Source organism: Piliocolobus tephrosceles, chromosome 7, assembly GCF_002776525.5.
Source record: "Piliocolobus tephrosceles isolate RC106 chromosome 7, ASM277652v3, whole genome shotgun sequence".
NCBI classification, from domain to species: Eukaryota; Metazoa; Chordata; class Mammalia; order Primates; family Cercopithecidae; genus Piliocolobus; species Piliocolobus tephrosceles.
Window position 1 is genome coordinate 52301986 of NC_045440.1, and position 26148 is coordinate 52328133.

Sequence of the window (26148 nt, forward strand, 5' to 3'; positions counted from 1 at the left end):
CTTAACACCTGGAAGATGTTAACCAACTTATTTTATCCTTCCATGCTTCATTAAATTTCTTTAGATAACTAAAGATTCTTTCCCTAATTCCAAAAACAATTATGTGAAATTTATAGCCCCAATAATAACATACGAATGAAATCACAGAAATCAAACATCATGTATTTCCTTTTAAGTCTCATATAGCTATTATATAGATTTGACACTAAAATTTTTGGGAAATGCTTGCTGAACTAATGTATTAAGTTTTTCACTCTACCCTCTCAGTGTAGATAAAAATTATTGGGCTACTGGACCAAGGAGTGTTATAGAGGGGAGCAATGAAAAACCTAAACCTTCCCCATCAAACACAGAATTAGTTCCAAGGGAAGAGTAAGAAAAATCAAAATAGTTGGTAGGTGTGAGAATAGACTCTGCACCCCCATTTCCTGATGGTCTGGAAGATGACAGACATCACAGATAGGTTTCTAATCTACCATAGGACCACAGAGGTGCTGAGATGGCTGCAAGATGCATCAAGGCATAAAACTGACCTGACAAACCACTGAGCTCTTCTTTTTGTTTTTTTTGTTTTGTTTTGTTTTGTTTTGTTTTTTTTTGAGACAGAGTCTCACTCTGTCACCCAGGCCTGGAGTGCAGTGGCCAGATCTCAGCTCACTGCAAGCTCCGCCTCCCGGGTTCACGCCATTCTCCTGCCTCAGCCTCCCGAGTAGCTGGGACTACAGGCGCCGCCACCTCGCCCAGCTAGTTTTTGTATTTTTTAGTAGAGACGGGGTTTCACCGTGTTAGCTAGGATGGTCTCGATCTCCTGACCTGGTGATCCACCCGTCTCGGCCTCCCAAAGTGCTGGGATTACAGGCTTGAGCCACCGTGCCCGGCACCACTGAGCTCTTCAATGGGGTGGGGAAGAGATAAAGATTTTTGCAGGCCTTATAGTGGGTGGATGTGACACCAAGAGTCATAACCTGCAAGGGAGTTGCAGTTGTAATGAGGAGATTTCACAGTAGAGGTTGGTTTGCTCTTGCAGCCCTGTGACAAGAAAGAAACAGAGTAGCCCCAGATATCATGACGGTGTTCAAGGACTATCTAGACTTGTGTTCCACCTCACAGAATGAGAATGATCACAGACAAGAGAGCAAGCGTAATACCTCCATGAAAACAACCAAGAGGTCTCATTAAGCCATATGGAGCGTGGGCAGCCATCTTAGCCCAGGCTGCCATAACAAAAGTACATAGACTGGATGGCTTGAACAATAGCAATTTATATGCTGACATTTCTAGAGGCTGAAAAGTCCAAGATCAAGGGCTGGCACTGTTCAGTTTCTGAAGTCTCTCTTCCTGGCTCACAGATAGCCACTTTGTCACTATGCCCTTACATGGCACAGAGAGAGCAAGAGCAAGCCCTGATGTCTCTTCCTCCTTCAAAGGCACTACTCCCATGCAAGGGCTACACACTCATGACCTCACCCAAACCCAGTTACCTGCTGAAGGCTCCACCTCCAAATACCATCACACTGGGTCTTAGGGTTTCAAAATAGGAGTCCTGGGAGGATACAAACATTCAATCCATAACAATATTTTAGATTGAATAGAGGGAAAAGAATGAGTAAAGGAGATTCTGAACTGACTTTATTTACCCCAAATGATAAGTTTACCCAAATTGGGCCAAGACATTTTCTGACATTATGTGGAATGAGGCCCAAAATAAGAATTAGCTTACAAAAAAAATTATTTTTTTGCACTCTTCAATATATAGACTGAAAAATTCACACTTGATACACACCCCATCTAAACATATTTCCATGTGAAGAACTACACAGTAAGTTGCAAAAGTTGCACACCTCAGTCTCTGTGTGGTATCACGCTCCACTCAATATGTTTAAAAGGCAGTACAGAGCAATATGACTTTATATTATCTATAAAAATTCCATGCAGATTGTAAAGTAATAATATATGTGAAAATAAAACTGCAAAAGAACTTAAAACGTGAAATAAATTTAGTTGTTAATTCAAAGTTGGAAAGTCATTTCTATACACACCAGATCTAGATGTCATGAAATAATGTTTGACTACATGAAATGTCAAGGAAATTGAAATCTTGTTTTCTAAAAGATCCTACATTTAATTACCTCCCAGTATAAAAGGACACTTGCTATTCAGATTTTATTTTCAATTGCTGTTTTTCACTAGAAGAAATTCAACTCTTTGAAGACACAACTACTTCCAGGTCTGGGACATCAAAAGTAAATGACACAACGTTTGACAAAAAGCACTCAAAATCTCATGGGATTATGTCAAAAGTACAAAAGAGTTAGCTGGAAGAGTCTTCCACTGGTCAAATTTGGGATTTAAGGGTTAGAAAAAGGGATAATGGAACAGATTATAATACACAGAATTTATTTTATTTCCAACTTTTATTTTTGGTTCTAAGGTTACTGTGCATGTTTGTTACATAGGTAATTGCAGGTCACAGAGGGTGCACAGATTATTTTGTCACCCAGATAATAAGCCTAGTGCCCGTTAGGGAGTTTTTCCATCCTCACCCTCCTCCCAACCTCCACCCTCAAGTAGGCACCAGCATCTATTGTACCCTTTTTGTGTCCATGTGTACTTTATGTTTAGCATTTCATGAGTCCACTGAGATAAGGGAGAAAAAGAGAAAGCGACAGAGTCACAACATGATGGGGCATGGGAACAGATTCCTTCTTTTCAGAAGAATGCCAGCTACTACAGGGAGTCATAAAATTAGGAAATCATAATTTTGCAACACAATATAAAAGTATATTTATGCAAGACTCATCAACGATGCCAAAATCATTGGTGAAATTTTGTATATGGGAAAGCAATTAACTTTGATACATTAACCTCGAATCTTATAAACCTTGCTATAGTCACTTATTAGTTCTAGGAGATTTGTATTGATTGTTTGGGATTTTCTTGATAAGTAATCATGTAATCTGCAAACAAAGACAGTTTTATTTCTCCCTTCCCAATCTATTGTTTCCACATTTCATTAGCTAAGACTTCCAGTCTGATGGTGAATAGGGATGGAGAGAGGTCCTGTCCTTGTTCCTGAGCCTAGTGGGAAAGCAATACAGGTTAAGCATCCCTAATCCAAAAATATGAAATCTGAAATGCTCTAAAATCCAAAACTTTTTAAGTGAGGACGTGATGCAAGGGTAAAATTCTATACCTGACTTCCTGTGAGAGGCCATAGTTAAAACTCAGTTACACAACATACAGCTTATTCAATGTCCCCAAGGGAAAAGGGCTCTCCCAGCCCACTTCAGCTGCAATATATCTTTTCTTAAATAAATAAATAAATACATAAAGTGCACAGTAACTTTTTAGTTGAAAAACCACATCATAGGTGGAGGCTGAAAGCCTGCCATTGTTTGTTGTTGCTGTTGTTCAACAGCTGATGCAGGTATCTGGTGATGCCACTGCCCTGCTTAGGTACTCTGCACACAATATTTTTTCACTGTAATAATAATATGTCATTTTTTACTATTAAGTACTTATGTGTGAATAAGTATAAAAAAAAGATTCCGAGTCAGGAATGAGAGTCCTGCCAAACAACAACAGATTGTCTATATGGATGGCTGAGACCGTGACATCTGTGCTTTCTGATGGTTCAATGTACACATACTTTGTCTCATGCAAAAAATTATTAAAATATTTTATAAAATTACTATCAATCTATGTGCATAAGGTGAATACATATAATGTATTGTGAAACATAAATGAATTTCATGTTTATATGAATTCCATACCTAAGATTTCTCATTATGTATATGCAAATATACCAAAATTTTAAAAATCCATAATTCAAAATATTTCTGGTCCCGTGCATTTCATATAAAGGATACTTAAACTGTAGTTTCTCACCATTATTAGTCAGAGGGGTTTTTTTAGATCTTCTTTATTGAGTTAAGAGAGTCCCCTTGCTTCCTATTTTGCTCAGGTTTTATCACAAATCGGTGTTCAATTTTGCCAAATGCACTTTATGCATCCGCTGATACAATCATATCACTTTTCTTCTCTAACCTGTTGATATGATGGATTACATTATCTGATTTTCAAATGTTGAACCACCTTTGTATACCTGGGATAGTATAATTATTTTTATACATTGTTGGATTTGATTAGCTAATATTGTGTTGAGGATTCTTGCATTTATATTTATGAGAGATATTGGTCTGTGGTTATCATTTCCTGTAATATATTTTTCTGGTTTTGGTATTAGGGTAATGTTGGCCTCAGATAATTAAAGTTAGGAAGTATTCCCTCTGTTTCTGTTTTTCTGGAACAAATTATAGATAATTAACATCATTTTTTTCTTTAAGTGTTTGGTAGAATTCACCAGCAAAATCATCTGAATCTAGTGCTTTCTGTTTTGGAAGTTTATTAATTATCGATTCAATTTATTTAATAAATATGGGCCTATTTAGATTATCTTTTTCTTTTTGTGTGGTTTGTTAGATTGTGTCTTTCAAGAAATCAGTCCATTTTATCTAAGTTACCAAATTTATTGGCTTAAAATTGCTAATAAAACCCTTTTATTATTCTTTTAACATCTATGGCTCACTAGAGATGGCCTAATTTTATGTGTGATATTAGTAATTTGTGTTTATTCTTTTTTTTTCTTCACTCTCCTGGCTGGGAGATTGTCAATTTTCACAATTTTTTCAAAGAACCAGTTTTTACTTTTGTCAAATTTCTGTATTGTTTCCCATTTTCACTTTTATTGATTTCTGTTCTATTTTGTAATTATTCATTTCTTCTGCTTGTTTAACTTTATATTGCTTTTGTTTCTCGTGTCTCCTATGATTTGAAGTCTAGATCATTGATTTTATATATTTTTTCTTTTCTAATATATGCATTCAACACTATATCTCTAAGGACTACTTTCTCTGCATCCTACAAAATCTGATGAGTTGTACTTTTACTTTTATTCAGTTTAAAATACTTTTAAATTTCCCTTGAGACTCCTTTGATCAGCACGTTACTTATAAGTGTGTTTAATCTATAAATATTTTGTTATTTTCTAGCTATCTTTCAGTTGTTAATTTCTAGTTTAATTCCATTGTGGTTTGAGAACATACTTTGTATGCTTTCTATTTTTTTAATTAGATGAGATGTGTTGTACGGCATATAATATGGTCCTTCTTGGTGAATGTTCTATGTGAGCTTGAGAAGAATGTGTATTTCTGTTGTCACTGGGTGGAATATTCTATAAATGTTAATTAGACCCAGTTGAGTGATGGTGCTGTTCAGTTCAACTATATCCTTACTAGTTTTCTGCCTGCTGGATATGTCAATTACTGATAGAGGCATGTTGAACCTTTCAACTATCGTTCTGGATTCCTCTATTTCTTCTTGCAGCTCTAACAGTTTTTGCCTCACATATTTTGCTGCTCTACTGTTAGGTGCATGTTAGGTGCATACACATTAAAGATTGTTGTGTCTTCTTGGAGAATGAATTCCTTTACCATTACATAATACTCTCTTTATCCCTGAATTCTTTTTGTTTTTGTCATTAAGTCTGCTTTATCTGAAATTAATATAGCTACTCTAGTTTTCTTTTGTGTTAGCATGATACAACTTTCTCCATCTCTTTATTTTTAATCTATCTATAATTTATATTTAAAGTGGGTTTCTTTTAGACAATGTATAGTTGGATCTCATTTTGTTAACCTACCTGTCAATCTCTATCTTTTACTTAGTGTATTGAAATCATTCACATTTAAAGTAACTATTGATATGACTGAATTCATAGCTACCATATTTGAAATTATTTTCTATTCACTGTATTTATTTTTTTATCTTCACCTTTTTTCTGCCTTCTCTGATTTTAATTGAGCACTTCACATAATTCAATTTTTTCTTCTCTCTTAGCATATCAATTATGCTTGTATGCTTATATCCATATTCTTCTTTTAAAAATATCATCAATTATTAACCTAAGGTTTACAGTTAACATTTACTATAACATTTACTATAAGTCTACTTTCAGGTAACACTATACTACTTCATGGGTAGTGCTGGTACCTTGTAACAGAGTACAGTCATCCTTCAGTATGCACAAAGGATTGGTTTCAAGACCTCTCAAGAACACCAAAATCTTTAGATGCTCAAGTTCTGATATAAAGTAATGCGACATTTACATATAACCTATGCGCATCCTCCTATATACCTCAGATTATCTCTAAATTACTAACAACACCTAATACAATATAGAAAACTATATAAATAGTTGTTTAACTGTTTAGAGAATAATAAGAAAAAAATCTGTATATGTTCATACAGGTGCAATTTTTTCCCAATATTTTCAATCTGCGATCAGCTGAATCCATGGATGTGAAACCCACAAATATGAAGGGCTAACTGTATTTCCAATTCCCTTTTTCTATCCCTGTTAACAATTATTCCTGTCATTCCACTTATCCATAAGCTACCAAATTTATTGTATCTATTATTATTCTGAATAAACTCTTACCTGTTATATCAATTAAGAATACAAAATAAAAGATTATATTTTACCTTGATTTATTCCTTCTCTATTGCTCTACCTTTCTTTGTATGAATCTGAGTTTCAGATCTATATCATTTTCTCTCTCTTTGAAGGATTTTGTAAGCACTTATTGCAAGGCAGGTCTACTAGTGACAAATTTCTTCAATTCTTATTTGTCTAAGAAAGTCATTATTTCCTCTTCAATTTGAAGGATTTTTATCAATACAGAAGTCTAAACTGGTGGTTTTTACTTTCAACATTTTAAATATTTTACTTCATGCTCTTTTTGCTTGCATGGTTTCTGAGAAGTCCAGTGTAATTTGTATCCTTGTTCCTCTACAGGTAAGGTGTTTTTAGCCCTGGCTTTCAAGATTTAATTTTTGTCTGTTTTTCTGCAATGTGAATATGCTATGCCTAGGTATATAATCTTTGGTATTTATTCTGCTTTGTGTTCTGTGAGTTTTTGGGACCTGTGTTTCCCATCTATCATTATTTTTGAAAAATTATCAGCCATTATTACTTCAAATGTTTGTTCTTCTTTCACATTTTCTTCCAATCTGGTATTTTCATTACATGTATGTTACACCTTTTGTTACTATCCTGCCTTTCTTGAGTATTGTGTTTCATTTTTTCCATCCTTTTTCTCTTTGTATTTCAGTTTATGAGGTCTCTATAGACATAGCATCAAGGTCACTGATTCTTTCCTCAGTCATATCCAGTCAAGTGGTGGGCCCATCAAAGGCATTCTTAACTTCTGCTACAGTGTTTTTATTTCTAGCATTTCCTTTTCATTCTTTCCTAGAGTTTCCGTTTCTTGCTTAAATTACCCATCTGTTCTTGCATGTTTTCCACTTTTTCCATTAGACTCTTTGGCACATTAATGTAGTTGTTTGAAATTCCTGAGTGAGCATTCCAAAATCTCCACCAAATCTGAGTCTAGTTCTGATGCTAGCTTTATCTCTTCTGACTGCATGCTTTCTTGCTTTTTAATTTTCCTTATAATTTTTTTAAAAGGTGGAAATGACATGACAGTTCCTGTAACAGGAACTAAGGTAAGTAATTTTTCAGTACTGAAAGGTGACTTGCAGCTTATTTTCATACGGTTCAGTAAAATGTATAATGCGTACAAATATATAATGTGCCAATTTCTAATCAATTTCCATTCAATGGTGGTTTTACAGGCGTTTACTTTCCTGTATGCTTACAAATTTTCAAAGTAAAATTTTGAGAGCAAATATGAAAAGTTTAGGATGCTAATAACTACAACACACACTTTTTGTTCTTTCAAAAATGTTATGATGAACATACAGAGATAAACACACACGACAATTGTATGTCACTCTATGAAGGCAAATAAACATTTTCTTTATTTAAAAGCAACGTAATTTAGTATTCAATATTATCCCTTCAAAAAGTATTAGGAATTTCTTCCAAGATGTAAAAATGCTATCTAAAATGACATTAACTTAAAATTTTTGGTACTACTGAATTATGAGATAGTTTTTAATATCATATTTACTCATCATAGTTTTTTCAAACCATTAAAATATTTTAAACATTTTGAAAGGAAGATAATTCTATGTAAGGAAAAATTGTAAGTCTAAAATCAAATTAATACTCCAGTAAAAGTGACAGCTAATTTACTTCTGTAAAGCCATGTTTCTGACCAAAAATACATCAGAGATACACGGGCATGAAAATCTTCTAAAGTGCCTTGCTTGAGACAGTTTTACCAAAAAAAGAGTTAAAATTTTTTCTCAGTAAATAATGCATTTAGATGTTTTACCGAAAATGGCACAATTTTCTGCATGTGCTTTTGTTGCCTGGCATCACTGTGAAGCTGCAGAGCAGCTTTGGCAGCGCCAACCTCCTCATTTCTTAGTTACAGTGTTTACACTCAGCCTCAGGCTGCAGTGACCAGCTCAGGGAAAGACATGAGCAGTGAGACACAAGGAGACATTTGCTGGGATTCTCATATATTTTAAAAGTTTAATCTGTCTTCCTCATGAGCCATCAGAAGAAATCCATCATTTTCCCTGGATGGGGCAGTATGAAGAGTCTGGTAGAGAAGTGTTGCTAACTGGAGGGGAAAACATGACGCTGTTGTGGTCCACTAGGTAGAGCTGAAGGATGAATTAAACCCGGGAGAGGCCCGCCCATCCTGAGAGATGCAGATGAACTAGGCTCTTGGCGAAATTGTTTGAGCCATTAGGTTCGCCTTGGTCATCATTACTTGTATGATATTTATATCTACCTGAGCAGTTTGTTTGTGTTTTTATTTGTTTGTTTTGGTCTGTTGTCACCAAGAGAATCTAAACTGACATTATACTTTTTAAAAGAAAGGAAAGGAAACAAAAGAGGAAAAAAGAAACTTTCATTTTTCTTTTATCATTGCCTCCTCATCCTTTTCGTCTATGAATTCTTCCAAATAATGGCTTCAGCAACATGAAAACTCACCAAATCTGAAGCATTTTTTTTTTAACAATACTACCATGGGAAGCTGTCTCCTGTCCTTTTATCCACTATTCACGTAGGTTTACTAACAATAGTGTATACTTATAATGTTACATTTTGCTCATTTGGTAATTCCAATATTCAAGCTAGAATTCATAAGGGTCAAGGAAGTAGATATAAATGGTATAAAATGGTAAATGAGAAATATATATGAAATTCTTACTCATAATTCAATACATTTAAAATGTATTACATATATTGTAACTAAAACAAATGATATATATGCAATAGCTGTTAAATAGGCAAAGTTTGTGCTGAAGTAAGTTCTATTCTCACTATATTTAGGGGCAAACTAAAGTTTCTCCTGTATCCTAAAACTGTGTTCTGCATTATTTCAGAGTGTAATAATTCACTAATTTCCAACGATCTTAAACAGTAATAGAAAAGGACAATTTAAAAAATTTCACCACTTGTATCAGTCCTTTTTTTCTGAAAAAAAAAAAAATTGTCAGATAAGCCAATGACAACAAAATTCTATCTATTAACATGTATAAACATTCCAGAAATATTTTCACTTGAGATTAGAGTGTGGTCTTCCAACAACAAACTTATGTTGGTTCCACAACAATCAAAACCAAAAAGTTAAATCATCATTTTTTATTCAACATTTATTCATTTTGGAAATTAGGTATTAGATTATTGCCAGTGAGCTCCAAGAATACAGTCATCAGTTGAGAAATATCCTCACAGAATCCAAAAATATATATTTAGATAACAGATATGTATAGAAAATAAATAATTTGATAAGAATTTTATGTTGACATGTTTCATTAAATATTTGCATATCAACCTATGTACTTACACTGATGATGTCATTTTGAGAGAGATTGTGCCCAACTGTAAAAATAAGGCTTAAGTTAAAATGATATTTAAACTATAGAAAATGGCTTACACATAATCTATCAGACTCCTTCTAAGGGCAAAGCTTTTGAAGTTTTGAACTAAAAAACACATTTTTAGAACATTCTTCTCAAATGATAATCTAAACTTTGCTTTAAAATCTCAAGACTCTCAACCAAAAGTATGTTAAGCTCAGTATTATAGGACAGAAATGTGAGTTTTGACTCATTTATGGAACTCCCAGAATATTAAGCTTATTTGTGTAGAGTATTAATACATAAAATCATAAAACTAATCTGAAAATTCAATGAGACACTTACAGAAATATTTTGTAAGATACTGTACAAATGTAAGATATTAAAAATTACTATCAGTAAGGTGTTTGACAAACAAATGATGAGCAAGAAATGTGTTGAGTAAGTGAATGAACACAGATTATCCCTTACTTACAATAGTTTCCCTTTATGACAGTGCAATAGCCATACGCAGTCAGTATGCTTTTGACTTACAATGGGATTTCATCCAGATAAACCCATCATAAATTGAAAACAGCGTAGATCAAAAATGCACGTTCCACTTACAACATTTTAAATTTATAATGGGTTTATCAGGACATAACCCCATAATAAGTTAAGCAGCACTTGTATGTAAATTAATAAAAGTAATCAATGAGTAAATGGTTGCATGAAAATAAGTTTTGGAATTCTACTTCTGTTATACACCAGAAGAACTGAAAGCAGCTACTCAAACAGATACATGCAAAGCAATGTTCATAGCAACATAATTCATAATAGCCAAAATATAGAAATAACATTGAACAGACATGCCACACTTAAGCAAAATATGGTATATCTGTACAATGGAATATTATTTGGCCTTAAAAAGAAATGAAATTCTGATACATGTTGCAACATGAATGAATCTTAAGAGCATTACTCTGAATGAAAGAAACTGAAACAAAGGTGAAAATACTGAATTATTCATGAAGTATTTAGAATAAAAAAATTCATAGAGACTGAAAGTAGAATGGGTGCTATGAGGGGCTGAGAGTGGGAGGAATAGAGGGTTATTTAATAAGTATAGTTTTTGTTTGGGCTGATGAAAAAAAATCTAGAAATGGATAGTGGTGATGGTTGCACAATATGGTGAATGTACTTAATGATACTAAGCATTAAGTATTAAGCAGTACTTAATGATACTAAAATGATTAAAATGGCACATTTTATGTAATATACGTCTTACCACATTTTAAAGAATAAAATTTTATCACATATTAGAGAGCTGTAATTATTACCTAGTTCTCTTTGTTTAAAAACACACACGCACATAAAGTAAAAATGCTCAAAAGTGCCTTTCTCATATTTATCCCACTAAGTGCAACTAGAAATCTTGGACATTACACATAAGACAAACATAAGAAGCCCCTGAAAGGTAGAAAGCAAATTTCCCAGGAACTTCAGGGCCCAAGATATGACACAATGGTAATTTTCTAGTTTTCTTTTTGCTCATTTATTTCAAACTTAGAGCTGAACAAGCAAAAGCCTAGAAAATATCAATGAGTACAGATGACAAAAAGTCCAAAAATAAAGGAAGAGATAAGTCTAGCAAGACAGAAAACGTTCATAAAATAATAACTCTATTCTAGCCAAACACTACAGAAGAAACTATGGTTGCACTCCCACTCATGCCATTAAAGTCAACTAGGGATCCTAGATCCTCACCCTTGTGAGGCTATGTTGTGGCACCCAACACCCCATAGCCGTGTTGTCAGAGAAGGTAAAGTAAGGAGCTGGAATTTTCATTCCAAAATGGTGATAATAATGAAATCCACTCTGGTATCAGTACAGACCACATAGAAAGCCTCAACCTCCACCCCAAATCAGCAATAAAGAGCTATCCTTCCTGCTCCCCACTGGAATGGTGTCAGAGGGAAACCAGTGGATAGTCAGTATTTTAACCAATATGAAGCAGTGATGATGCCACCCCCACTACATGGTGTACGTGCAGTTCATATGGGGAGCAATAATAAAACATTTATATCCCGCTTGGCAAAGAAAGTATCAGTGGAGAGCCCGCCCTACCAACTCTGACCAGAAGTAACAAGGAATCCCACCACCATGTGGGAATCAATGCACCTGACAATAATGAGGAAGCTTTCTTTCCTTTGACAGCAATGCAGGAGGAAGTCAGCTAAAACAGAAAATTCAAGTAAGATCCAGGGTCTCCTCTCCCCCCAAAAAATAATGTCAAAGTCTTTACCCCCAGTACCTCAGAATGTGACTGTATTTGAAGATAAGACCTTTAAAGAAGAAATTAAGGTAAAACAAGGTCATACAGATGGGCCCTAATTTTTATAAAATTAGCATCCTTAGTATCTCGAAGAAAATAAGATTAGGACACAGACACAGGGTAAAGACTATGTAAAGACAAAGAGAGAAGACAGTCATTCTGTCAGCCAAGGAAAGGGCCTTTAGAAGAGACCAAAATTACATTTCTATTGTAAGCCATCCAGCCTGTGGGACTTTCTTATGGCAGCCCTAGCAAAGTAATACAGATGACATCAGCAAGATAACAGAGACGTTAGGATTCTATAATAGAGATTTTAAAAGAACATCATAAAAATGCTTCAGGAAGCAGTCACAAACAAGATGGAAATACATTTTTTAAAACCAGCCTTAAAAAATAAATAGGAAATATAAAAAGATCCAAACAGAAACTTTAGAACAGAAAAATACTTATCTACTGAAATATTAAAAAAAAAAAAAAAAAAAAAAAAAAAAACCAATGGATGAGTCAGTGGCAGGATGGAGAGGACAACAGAAAAAGAAGTGAACTTGATGAAGAGCAGTAGTTATTACTCAATCTGAACAACAGAGACAACATAGACATTAAAATATAAACCGAGTCTCAGGGACTTGTGGGACTTTAACAAAAGATCTGGCATTTTTTTCAACACAGTCCTAGGAAGAGAAGAGAAAAAAAGGATGAAACGAAAATGTCTTTAAAGAAATAATGACTGAAAACTTCCAATTATGGCAAAAGAGATAAATCTACAGATTCAAGGAGCTGAGTGAGCCCTAAACAGTACAAACTCAAAGAAATCTAAATCAAGATACTTCATATTCAAATATCAGAAAACTAAAGAAAAAGAAAATCTTGAAAGCAGTGAGAGAGGAAAGAGAGCTGGAAGAATCATAGGAATGACAGCAGATTTCTCATCAGAAACCACAGAGGCAAAAGGAATTGGCACATTTCTGAAGTGCCGAAAGGAAAGATTTGTCAACCCAGAATCCTATATGTAGCTAAAATACTCTTCATGAATAAAGGGTAAACCAAAACATTCCCAGATAAGGGGAAATTAAGAGCATTTGTCAACATCAGAGCTATTTTGAAGGAATGGTTAAATGAAATTCTCTAAGGGGAAAGAAAATAATAAAAGAAGGAAATATGAAGCATTGAGAAGAAAGAATAATAGAAAGAGTAAAAATTATGGATAAATACATTTTACCTTTTCTCTTTGGCATCCTAAATTATGGTTGATAATTGAATCAAAAATAATAGCATTTTCTGAAGTAATTCTCACTGTATGTAGAGAAAATAGTTGAGACAATTATAGTATAAATCAGGGAGGATAAAGGGACTTAAGAAAAGGAAAAATTTTGTACTTAAATAAATAGAATGATATTTGAGGAGGCTGTGATAAATCATGTATATGTATTTAATACCTGAGCATCCACTACAAAAGCTGCACGAAGACATAAGAACTAACAGATAAATCAAAGTACAATTCTAAAACATGTACAAATAACCAACAGGAATGTAGAAAAAAGAGAAAACACAGAAAAGGGAGAAAATAAAAAATAGACAGAAAAGAAAAATGAAAATGTGGAACTTAAACCCTAAACAGCTTGGCCAACACACTGAAACCCCATCTCTACTAAAAATACAAAAATTAGCCAGGTGTGGTGGTGCATGCCTGTAATCCCAGCTATTCAGGAGGCTGAGGCAGGAGAATTGGTGGAACCTGGAACCTGGAAGGCGGAGGTTGCAGTGAGCAGAGATCAGACCACTGTACTCCAGCCTGGGCCACAGAGTGACTCCCTCTCAAAAAGAAAAAGACAAAGATTGGCAAAACAGATTTTTAAAATATGACCAGCTCTATGCTGTCTATCAGAAAACGAGATCAAGTAAAAGGATATGAAAGTGAAAGTATGAAAAAAGTTAGGTCATGCAAACCTCAATCAAAGGAAAACAGGAATGGTTCTATTAACATCAGATAAAGTAGGCTTCCAAATAAAGGCAATGACTAAAGATAGGGAAGAATATTTTATAATTATTTTAGAAAGGTCAGTCCACCAAGAAGACATAGAAATATTAAATGTGTGTAACAAGAAACAGAGCTAGAAAACATGTAAAGCAAAAACTAGAACTGATAAGAGAAAGAGATAAATGCATATAGTGAGAGATTTTAATACCCTTTTCTCAACAATGGATGGAAGACCTAGACGAAAATCACCAGGAAATAGAAGAACTCAATAACATAAAACAATACAGTCTAACTCACATTTACAGAACACTCCTCCAAAAACAAAAACTGAATTCAAATCCTTTTTGAGTTCCCACAGAATATATATCAAGATAGATTATGTCCTGAGCTATAAAACAATCCTCAACAATTTAAAATATTGAAATCATACAGAGTATATTTTCTGAACACACACAAAAAAACAATAGCAAAAAAGATAACAGGAGAATATCTAAACACTTGGAAACTAAACAACATACTTACAAATAATCTACGAGTCAGAAAATCTGAAAAGAGCTTTAGAAAAGTACATCGAACTGAATGAAAATGAAAATACAACATCAAAAATTAATGGGGCATAGCTAAGGTAGTATAGGAAGGAAAATCTATCATATGAAATGCTTACATTATAAAAGAGCAAAAGGTTCAAATTAATAATCAAAACAACCACTTCAGAAACCTAGAATACAAGAGCAAAATAAATTCAAAGCAAGAAGAAAATAATAAAAATAAGCAAAATTTAATGAAATTCAAAAACAGATAACAGAAAATCAGAGAACTTAAAAGGGATCTAATTAAACTAAAGAGCTTCTGCACAGCAAAAGAAAATACCATCAGAGTGAACAGGTAACCTACAGAATGGGAGAAAATTTTTGCAATCTACTCATCTGACAAAGGGCTAATTTCCAGAATCTACAAAGAACTCAAACAAATATACAAGAAAAAAACAAACAACCCCATCCAAAAGTGGGGAAAGGATATGAACAGACATTTCTCAAAAGAAGACATTCATACAGCCAACAGACACATGAAAAAATGCTCATCATCACTGGCCATCAGAGAAATGCAAATCAAAACCACAATGAGATACCATCTCACACCAGTTAGAATGGCAATCATTAAAAAATCAGGAAACAACAGGTGTTGGAGAGGATGTGGAGAAATAGGAACACTTTTACACTGTTGGTGGGATTGTAAACTAGTTCAACCATTATGGAAAACAGTATGGCAATTCCTCAAGGATCTAGAACTAGATGTACCATATGACCCAGCCATCCCACTACTGGGTATATACCCAAAGGATTATAAATTATGCTACTACAAAGACACATGCACACGTATGTTTATTGCGGCACTATTCACAATAGCAAAGACTTGGAATCAACCCAAATGTCCATCAGTGACAGACTGGATTAAGAAAATGTGGCACATATACACCATGGAATACTATGCAGCCATAAAAAAGCATGAGTTTGCGTCCTTTGTAGGGACATGGATGCAGCTGGAAACCATCATTCTTAGCAAACTATCACAAGAAGAGAAAACCAAACACCGCATGTTCTCACTCATAGGTGGGAACTGAACAATGAGCTCACTTGGACTCGGGAAGGGGAACATCACACAATGGGGCCTATCATGGGGAGGGGGGAGGGGGGAGGGATTGCATTGGGGAGGTATACCTGATATAAATGATGAATTGATGGGTGCTGACGAGTTGATGGGTGCAGCACACCAACATGGCACATGTATACATATGTAACAAACCTGCACGTTATGCACATGTACCCTAGAACTTAAAGTATAATAAAAATAAAAAAAATTTTAAAAAAGCCGATTATTTTAAAAGATTAGTAAAATTGAAAAACCTCTAGCAAGACTGACAAAAAACAAAAGAGAGAAAACACAAATACCAATATGAGAAAATCACTACAAATCCTGCAGACATCAAAAGGGTACTAACAGAACACAACAAACAACTCTACACATATATATTTGACAAATTAGAAGAAATGGACAACTTCCTCAAAAAGCACAAACTATTAGTTTAGCCAATGTGAAAGAGATAATGTGAATAGTGCTTTAACTATTTAAAAAATTGAATTCAGAACTTAAACATTCTTTAAAAAGAAATCTCCAGGCGCACGTAGTGTCATTGAGGAATTTTATCAGACATTTAATGACAAATTTAACACCAAATCTACACAATCTTTTCCAGAAAAGTAGCAGAGAAGGAATACTTCTCAATTCACTTTATAAAGTTAGTATTAACGTGATACCAAAACCTGAGAGATAGTAAGAAAAAAGGAAACAACATGCCAATAACCCTCATGAATGTGGATACATAAATTGTCAAGAAAATATTAGCAAATATATTTGATCAATATATTTAAGAATTATACTCTATAATCTAGGGAGTTGTATTTCAGAAATACAAAAGTAGTTCAATATTCAAAAATCAATGAATAAAATCTACTCTCTACATATTTATATGTGTATATATGTATTTATATATATGCATTTATACATATATGTATATATGAATTTATGTATATATGTATTTATATATGCATTTATGTATGTATGTATATAGAGAGAGTGGATTTTATTCATTAATTTGAAAAGATTAACACAATTGAAAAACCTCTGGCAAGACTGACAAAGAACAAAAGAGAGAAAACACAAGTACCAATATGAAAAAATCACTACAAACTAGAAATATATTATATATTACATATTACATATATATATATATATAAAATCAGGCTGAAAAAGAAAAGTCATCTAGTCACAGCAATCAATAAAGAGAATAACCTTTGGCCAGGCGTGGTGGCTCACACCTATAATGCCAGCACTTTGGGAGGCCGAGGCGTGCAGATCACAAGGTCAGGAGTTCGAAACCAGCCTGACCAACATGATGAAACCTTTTGTCTACTAAAAATACAAAAATTATCCAGGTGTGGTGGCACGTGCCTGTAATCCCAGCTACTCAGGAGGCCGAGGCAGGGGAATCGCTTGAAACTAGGTGTCAGAGATCACAGAGAGCCAAGATCGTGCCATTGCACTCCAGCCTGGGTGACAGAGTGAGACGCCTTCTCAAAAAAAAAAAAAAGGATAAAACCTCTGACTAAATTCTATGTCCGTTCATGATCGAAGCTCCAGGAAAATAGAAATATAGGGAAATTTCCTTAACCTGGTAAAGAGCTTGACAAAAACCTACAGCTAATCTTATCCATAATGGTTTAAGACTGAATCCTTCCCTCTAAGATCAGGAGCAAGGCAAGAATGTCTGCTCTTACCACTCCGTTGGAAGACCTAGGCAACGAAAAAAGGTCAAGAAAAATAATATACAAATCAGAAAGAAAGAAAGAAAATATATTCCTGTTTACAAATAATATGCTTATGTATGTAAAAAATCCCAAAATTATCTTAGAATTTAAAAAGTGAGATCAGCAAGGTCACAGTATACAAGGGAATATGGAAATCAATTGCATTACTAGTTTCTAGTAGTAACACTAGATTTCTAGTAGTAATGCTAATATTTCATTTCGGCAATGAAAATGTGAACATCGAAATTATACTAAAAAGCAATACTCTTTACAGTCACTCAAAAACAAAATACCTAGGTATAAACCTACCAAAGGCTTTAGAGGATGTTTATTTTCAAACTTTAAAACACTGATTTAAAAAAAAAAAAGATCTAAATAAATAGAGACATACCTTGTTTATGAATTAAAAGTTTCATAGAGTAAATATGTCATTTAGCCCCAAACTGCCATACAAATTTAAAACAAGCTACGAAAATTCAAGCAAGACTTTTGTACATGTAGATAAAATTATTTTATGTTTTAAGGGAAGGCAAAGAATCTAGACTAACTAAAACTTTTGGAAAAATAAAATAAAATGGAAGGAAACTGTCTACCTGTCTTCAAGATGTATTATTTAGCTAATCAAGATTACTTGGCAAAGGGGTAAACATATAGGTAAATGTAGTAAAATAGAGAGCCTAGAAATAGACCCTCAAAATATAGCCAACTTATTTTTGTCAAAGGTGCAGAAGCAATTCAGGGGAAGAAAGAAAGCATTTTAACAGGAGGTGCTGAAGCAACTGAACATTCATGGCAAAAACACAAGCCTTGATCTAAGCCTCACACCTTACACAAAAACTAACTCTAAGTGGGTTGCAGAATTAAATGTAGATAGGGAAACTATAAATCTTTCAGGAAAAACAGCCAGGAGAAAATCTTCTGGATGGATAGGCAGGAAAAGAACTGTGAGACTTGACACGAAAGGTATAATCCATAGACAAAAACTTTGATAAATTGAACTTCACCAAAATGAAAATACCTGCTCTTCAAAAGACCCTGTAAAGAAGATTAAAAGCAAGTTACAGACTGGAAGAAAATATTTGAAAAGTACATATCTGATAAAGGACTAATCTCTAGAATATATAAACTCTCAAAACTTAACAGTACAAAACCCCACAATCTCATTAGAAGGTAAGCAAAAGACATGAGCAGACACGAACAGAAGATAAACAGACGGTAAATGCTCATGACAGATGTTCCACATCATTAGCCATTAGATAAGTATAAACTAAAACTGCAATGAGATATTCCTATACACATATCTGAATGGCTAAAATTATAAATAGTGATAATGTAAAATGTTGGCAGGGGTGCAGAGAAACTGGATCACATACTAGTGAGAATATAAAATGGTACAGCTCTTCTGGAAAACAATTTATCAGTGTCTTTAAAACCAAACATCCAATTACCATGTGACCCAGCAATCACACTCCAGGATGTTTATTCTAAAGAATAAAAAAATTAAATTCACCCAAAAATAGTTGTGTAAATTTTTATTTATGTGTGAAGCAATGTTAATCACCACCTTAAAGATTTTAATTCTGAATAGCCAGAAACTGGAAATAACTCAGATGTCTTTCAATAGGTGAATGGTTAAACAGACTGGTATATTGATACCATGGAATATTACGCAGCAATAAAAAGTAATAAACTATCAGTATTAGGCAAAAACCAGGATGACTCTCCAGAGAATGATGCTGCGTGAAAATAAAAGGCAATCACAAAAGGCTATATATTTTATGTTTCCATTTAAATAACATTCTTTAAATAAAACTGTGGAAATGGAGAACTGACTGGTAGTTGCCAGGATTTGAAGAGGGGATGGACAGAGGGAAGTGGATGTGGCTATAAAAGAGCAACATGAGGGACCTTGGGTGGTGGATTTGCTCTTTATATTGACTGTATCAATGCCAGTGTTCTGGTCACACATTGCACTATATTTTTTGCTGTATTTATCATCGGTAGAAACTGGATAAAGAGTAGATGTTATCTCTCTGTGTATTATTTCTTACAGTTGCATGTGAATTTATAATTATCTCAGAATAAAACATTTTATTTAAAACCTTCTGTTGAATGAATGGATGTTGAAATGAATGAATAAGTTAACTGAAATCATTTTCCCTGTTGCTGTATCTAAGTCCAAATTCTGTTCTCTGGAACTACTAAGGTTAATTTAATTCATTTTATCATACAAAACTAATTTGTTCCACACATCTGTTAATTAGACTTTTGAATATCATGTTCCACCAACGTCATCCATTCTACAGATCAAAAATACAGTTGATATTAATAATCATTTATTTAACATGTGTAAGTACTAGGGACTGCATACTATTGCCTGGAAGACAAAAGTAGTTAATAAATTCCTTGATATCAAGTAGCTTATCACTAGAATAGAAGGATACAACAGCTATATGAAAACTCAGATATTGAAATCAGAGGGAGAGGAAAGGAAATAATGTCTTACACGTGAGAAGTACCTCTGGTTGGGGAAATCTAGAAAAGGTATATAAAGGATGTGAGCTGCTGGCTGTTCACGAAATAGATGCATAATAGAAGGAAAACTTCAAAGCCTTTTTTTGCATAATTAGCAAATATACAATGCAAAAATCTACTGAGTCTATTTCTCCCTCTCTTTTCGCAAACCTGAAAAGGATTGTCTCACTATGGACCTTACCCTAGTGAGTAGCTAACAGGCAGAAAGGTGGCTGGTTGGGAGAACTGGACTTGAGTAGCCTGAAATCAAAGAAAAATCAAGGAAAGAGGAAGGAGTGAGAAAAACGTCTGGAGGAAAAGAAATCTTGTAGCCTTGGATCATTCTGGCTAGGGTAACAATATGACTGACCCCAATCATCTGTAAGGTTGACCTTGTATTACCAAACAGCTTCATAAAAGCATATGCTTGGGAGGCCGAGGTGGGCAGACTGCCTGAGCTCATGAGTTCAAGACCAGCGTGGAAAACATGGCAAAACCCCATCTCTAGTAAAAATACAAAAAATTAGCTGGGCATAGCGGTGTGTGTGTGTAATCCCAGCTACTTGAGAGGCTAAGGCACAAGAATTGCTTGAACCTGGGAGGCAGAGGTTGCAGTGAGCTGAGATTGTACCACTGCACTCCAGCCTGGGTGACAGAGTGAGACTCTTTCTCAAAATTAATTAATTAATTAATTAATTTAAAAAAATAAAATAAAGAAATAAAGCATATGCACCAGAAAAATAAATGAAATAAGTTACCTTCGTGAGAAATTCATGAAAGCATAAAATTAGGCATCAAAGAGTTTGAGTTAAATTGAAATACCCATGTTCATCAGGGATACTGGCTTGCAACGTTCTTTTCTTGTAGCATCCTTGCCCGGCTTTGATTTCAGAGCAATGCTGGGCTCATGAAAGCAGTTTGGAAGTCTTCCTTAATATTAACTCTTTTCAAAGATTTTGAGAAGGATTGGCATTAGTTCTTGAAATGTTTGGTAGAATTCAGCAGTGAAGCCATGAGGTCCTCGGTTTTTTTTTTTTTTTTTTTTTTTTTTTTTTTTTTGATGGGATATGTTTCATTACTGATGCAATCTCCTTACTCATATGCCTGTTCAGGTTTTCTATTTCTCCCTCATTAATCTTTTTTTAGCTGTCATAGAAAAATTTAATTACATGGAACACATGAGAATATATTAGGATTTTTTAAAGCAGTTTACAAAATGATATATTTTTAAAAATTTATTTATACATATAAAAAGTATACTTTTAAGTTTCCTATGGAGCTATGGACTGAATTGTATCCCCCCAAAATTCGTATGTTGAAACTCTAACCCCAAATGTGACTATATTTGGAGATAGGACTTTTATAAAATAGAGTTAATGAGGTCGTGGGTGGGATCCTAATCCTACAGGATTATTACATAGCACGGGTACTGAGGAAAGAAGGTGGCTGTCTGCAAGGAAGAAAGCACTCACTAGAACTTGACTATGCTAGCACTCTGATATCAGGCTTCCAGACTCCAGAACTGGGAGAAAATCAGTGTCTGTTGGTTGAGCCATCTAGTCTATGGTATTTTGTTATGGTATCCTGAGCCTATTAAGATATAGAGTAAATGTATGTTATTCTCATGACTAGGAAAAGATCTTTTCAGCAATAGTAACAACTTTGAAAGGCTCTGACATGTAAATTTTATTTAGAAAGTATTGCACACAAAAACACTTGTCTATATTCAGGGTCATAGAGTTCTTTTGAAGGACAATGTTATGATACTTTATAAGAAATCCTACATTACCTTATCTGATGCTTAGCAACACTGACATTTATCACTTGTTACTCCCTTTTACTCTTGATTTTATGATTTGAGCAGATAGAATGTAAAATGATGTTTTTTTAAATGACTTCATCAATTGTGACAAAATTATATGCTTTAAATTCCTCAAAAGTAAGACACTACAGTTATCCTATATTAAAGCAGTCATTTGAAATTAGTCTTATGTAACTAGGATGATCACATGCTTGATTTGCTTGGGACAGCCTTGGTTTATATACTCTATACTAGCATAATTGTTAGCAGTGCCCGCTTTCACTCTCAAAAAAAAATCCTGGTAAATGATGGCTAATCTACATATAATCAATTACAGAATAGGATAGTTACATTGAAGGAATTTTATAAATGTAGTGCTTAGTCTGGGGAAAGAAATACCATCTATCATTAAAATCTGAAAAATATGGTTGTCACAATATACAATATTCAATTATTTAAATATTTTTCCCACAGGGAACCAAAGTAAATTTTGTGAGTGAATTGAAAAATACTAAGAACAAGGTGCCAAAATATTTTTTAGGTGATTGTGTTAGTCTACTCGCATCGCTCTAAAGGAATATCTGAGGCTGGGTAATTTATACAGAAAAGAGTTTTATTTTGGCTCCCAGTTCAGCAGGTTGTATGAAGAACACGGTGCCGGCATCTGCTTGGCTTCTGGTGAGGGCGACAGGAAGCTGACCATCGTGGCAGAAGGCAAAGGGGGACCCAGCATCACATATGGAGAAAGGAAGCAAAAGCCTCCTCATCAATCTTGAAAGGTTGCAGGTTTCTAGAAATGTCTTTCTTCTATGTTATCAAATTTTGGGGTGTATAGTGGTTCATAGCAGTCTCATTATCTTTTGTGTTTCTGTGGTATTAGTTGTAATGTCTCCTCTTCCCTGCTCCAACTTCCTGAATCTCATTCTGGACATTCATAACTCCAAATGCATAGGACATGGTAATTTAATACTGAAATATTAAGATAGAAAACAAATGAATAATGTTCCTCTACTATATCAGTTCATAGACTTTATGAGGACAGAGCCAAATCGTTTTGCTCACCACGACATAACTAGAGCCTAGTATAGTACTTGGCATGGTAGGTGTTTGTTACATTATTGTTGGGCGGATGAATACATAAATAGATGGATAGATGGATATTAAATAGATTGTTGGATGGATGGACAAATGGATGAACACATGGATGAAAACTAAAATTTCTTAATCAAAATATGCTGACAAAGTAATTATATGTCAAGATTATAAAGTAATGCTACCTAATTTTCACAAAGAGAAAATAGTTGCAAGTACAGAGCGAAAAGATAGATTTATAGGAAGGCTGAATGAGTGGCCCAAAAAGGACCTTCCAGAAGTTGCCTACAAAATGAATTTAGTCAGAGCATCTGAATATATTTTATTCTTTTGGAAACTAATTTTCCCTATCCAAAGTCACCAAAAAAACTAGTCAATAAATCAATTAATTAATAAGAAACGTTACTTCCTTGAAGATTGGGCTATTTTTTCTCAGATAGTCAGCATATTCTTTCCTTGATGGCAAATCTATATGAGATTCAAATGACAATCAGGATGCTTGATGAAAGAGCTAGATGATGCTAATGCTTGTTCTCATTGAGTTATGACCATTTGATGCAGCTATTTCTCTAAGTGGGTAAACCTGCTGAGTGGACCAGACCACCCTACTCCGTAAGGCGGGGAATACTTTCCCAGGCAGGGTAGGAGAGGTGTCACTGCTCTTCACTCCCACCCCAGACTGCCTGCTCTGCTTCTGTTCCCACATTTTTTCTTCAGAAGGCCCTGGTATTTTCATATTTGTGTCTTTGGTAAAATTAATTACTGTGTTCATCTATCCCATATATAAAACCATACAAGTTTGTTGCATAGATTACTGACAATGTACATCTCTAATAACATAGTAGGTAAAAAATAAGTGATCTGTTATGTGATCATCAGAGTCATGGGGCAGGAGGTATTTTCAGGAAGACACAATATCCCAGCATAATACAGTTGCCAAGAGAGTATGTGAAGCTGGCAATTCAGAAGGATATCAAATGCCACATACCAGGAACTTTAGAGCTCCAAGTTTGAGGAGTTGATTGTCATGAAGGCTGAAGATATAAATAAAGTTGAATTTTATATGTTCTGTTAATGAGATTTTACTTCATCCCAAAAACAACGGGAGCCACTGAAGAACTCTAAGAAGAACGGGCTAATCAAGTCTTTTTTTTTTTTTTTTTTTTTTAAGAAAAGATGACAAGTTGCCCTTCAGAGATTTAGAAAGGGAAAGATTTGGGCAAAGAAATAAAGTTTTGTACAGGCAAGGGTGATGGATATGGAGGATGGAAGATAAGGCAGCACAATGGGGGTAGATAGGAGGGGAATAGAGCAATGTTAACCTAGACCCTATAGGACTTAACAACTAACTGGACACAGCAGGAGAGAAAGTGGGAGAAGGCCAATATGATGTGCAGATATTTAGTTTGGATGACTGTATGAGTCTGTCATCATTTCCCAAAATAAGAAGCACATTTGAAGGGGAAAGTAAAGAGTGGATTTGAAGGGAGAAAGATAATGAGTTAAATTTAAGTCACGTTGAATTTGAAGCTCCTGTGGGACATATCAGTGGAAATATTGAGTTAGAAATTGCATGTGTATGGATTGCGAAACATAAAACTAATCGAGGCTAGAAATAAAGATTTGGGAGCCAGGAGCATCTACATGATGACTGATACCATGGAAGCAGATATGTTCCACCACAGGGAGGTGTAAAGTGGGAAAAGAGAAAAGCACATGGGCAAGAACTCAGGGTGAAGGAGTCCGAGCAGGCGAGTCAGAAAATGGCACACCAGGAACATGCAATGTCACTAACACCAAGGAGATCAGAGGGTGAGCAGTCAGTGCAGGAGACCATGAAGCCTCATGAAACATAGTTAAACACAGAATGGTTCAATATGTTTAACAACATGAGTGGCCTTCATCAAAAAACCTTTAGTAGAGTGGTAGGAATGGAGACTGGTTTAGATTGAGTAGAAGTAAGAAAGAGCTAACCACACGGAGACAGAAAACTTGGCGCACAAACCCTCCTCCGCCATTATTTGGTCCTTGTCAAACTTACTAGCCTTATTTCTCATCATGCTCCATTCAGGCCCTCCCATCCATTCATTAAAAGATACTTGCCATAAGACAAACATACCAGACTGTTTGCTGAATTTTCTCACAATCCTCTTGCTCCTTCCATCAAGTCCAACCTGCCCCCCACCCCTTGTGGCTCCCCAAATAGACATGGCCCCTTTTCTCCTTGAGCTCCTACTGCATAATCCATCCTGGACACTAACCCAGGATGTGCTTGTGATTGAAACCCGTATCTCAACCCCTGAAAGCTCCAGACCTATATGAATGTGGCAGAGTGCAGAAACTGCAAAAAATTCCTCCCATCCCTGATTCATACCCCTTTGCAAGGTGATTAAGCTGCTTCATCTACTAAAATATGGAGCCTGTTTCTCCAGTGCTGAATCACATCTCGGTCATGTGGCTTGAATGGCCAAATGGGACACTAGCAAACATGACACAAGCAAGGCATGGAAAGCACTCATCCCTGATGATGCTAGGGATAAGGTAATTGTGTAAACAAGCACAATCTAGCTGGCTAGAGAAAGGGAATCCACATGGAAAAGAAAAGTATCCCAGCTGATACTGAGAAATTGCCAGCTATGTGAATAAAGTCATTCTAGACCAGAAGGTCTGAGCCAACATAGACAAAAATAACTGTCTCATTAGTCCATGAAACAATCATGAGAGATAAAAATGTTTGATTGTTTTAAGCCACTAAATTCTGCAGTGGTTTATTTCACAGCAAAAGTTGAGAGACTGGACAAGAAACTACAAGGAAATTGCACTCATTTTGTTAAGATTGTCAGTAAAACCCAGGGAGTAAGAGATTTCAGAACTGGTGAGAGTTGTGTCCTTCCAGCTTACACTATTAAAGGTCACATTCTTCGGTGGCACTTACTTGCCTACTATTTCAAAAAAAATCTTTTTATCTATAAGATACAATAGGAATGGGGCAGACTCCCAGTAAATTCAAAGAAACTGGAGAGAAATGGAAAAGGCCAATGCTGAGGATACCATTGCAAGTGACGCATTCAGCCAATAATCTAAGTAAGTGAGTTTGTGCAGAAGGAGCAGCATTTAGTAACAGGAGTTCATAAGGACAAAGCTGCTCAGAGCTGGGCTAGTAGGAAGAAGAAGCTATAATTCAGATAAAATACTAAACTTAGAGAACAAGAACCATGGCCAGAAACAGAACCACAGATTT

The 26148-nt window shown here is 34.9% G+C and overlaps 1 protein-coding gene across 1 annotated transcript in view; it reads right to left on the minus strand.

Annotated features, from left to right (window-relative positions):
* Positions 1-26148, minus strand: part of PXDNL (peroxidasin like) — a 523848-nt gene that overhangs the window by 250958 nt on the left and 246742 nt on the right. The window lies entirely within an intron of this gene.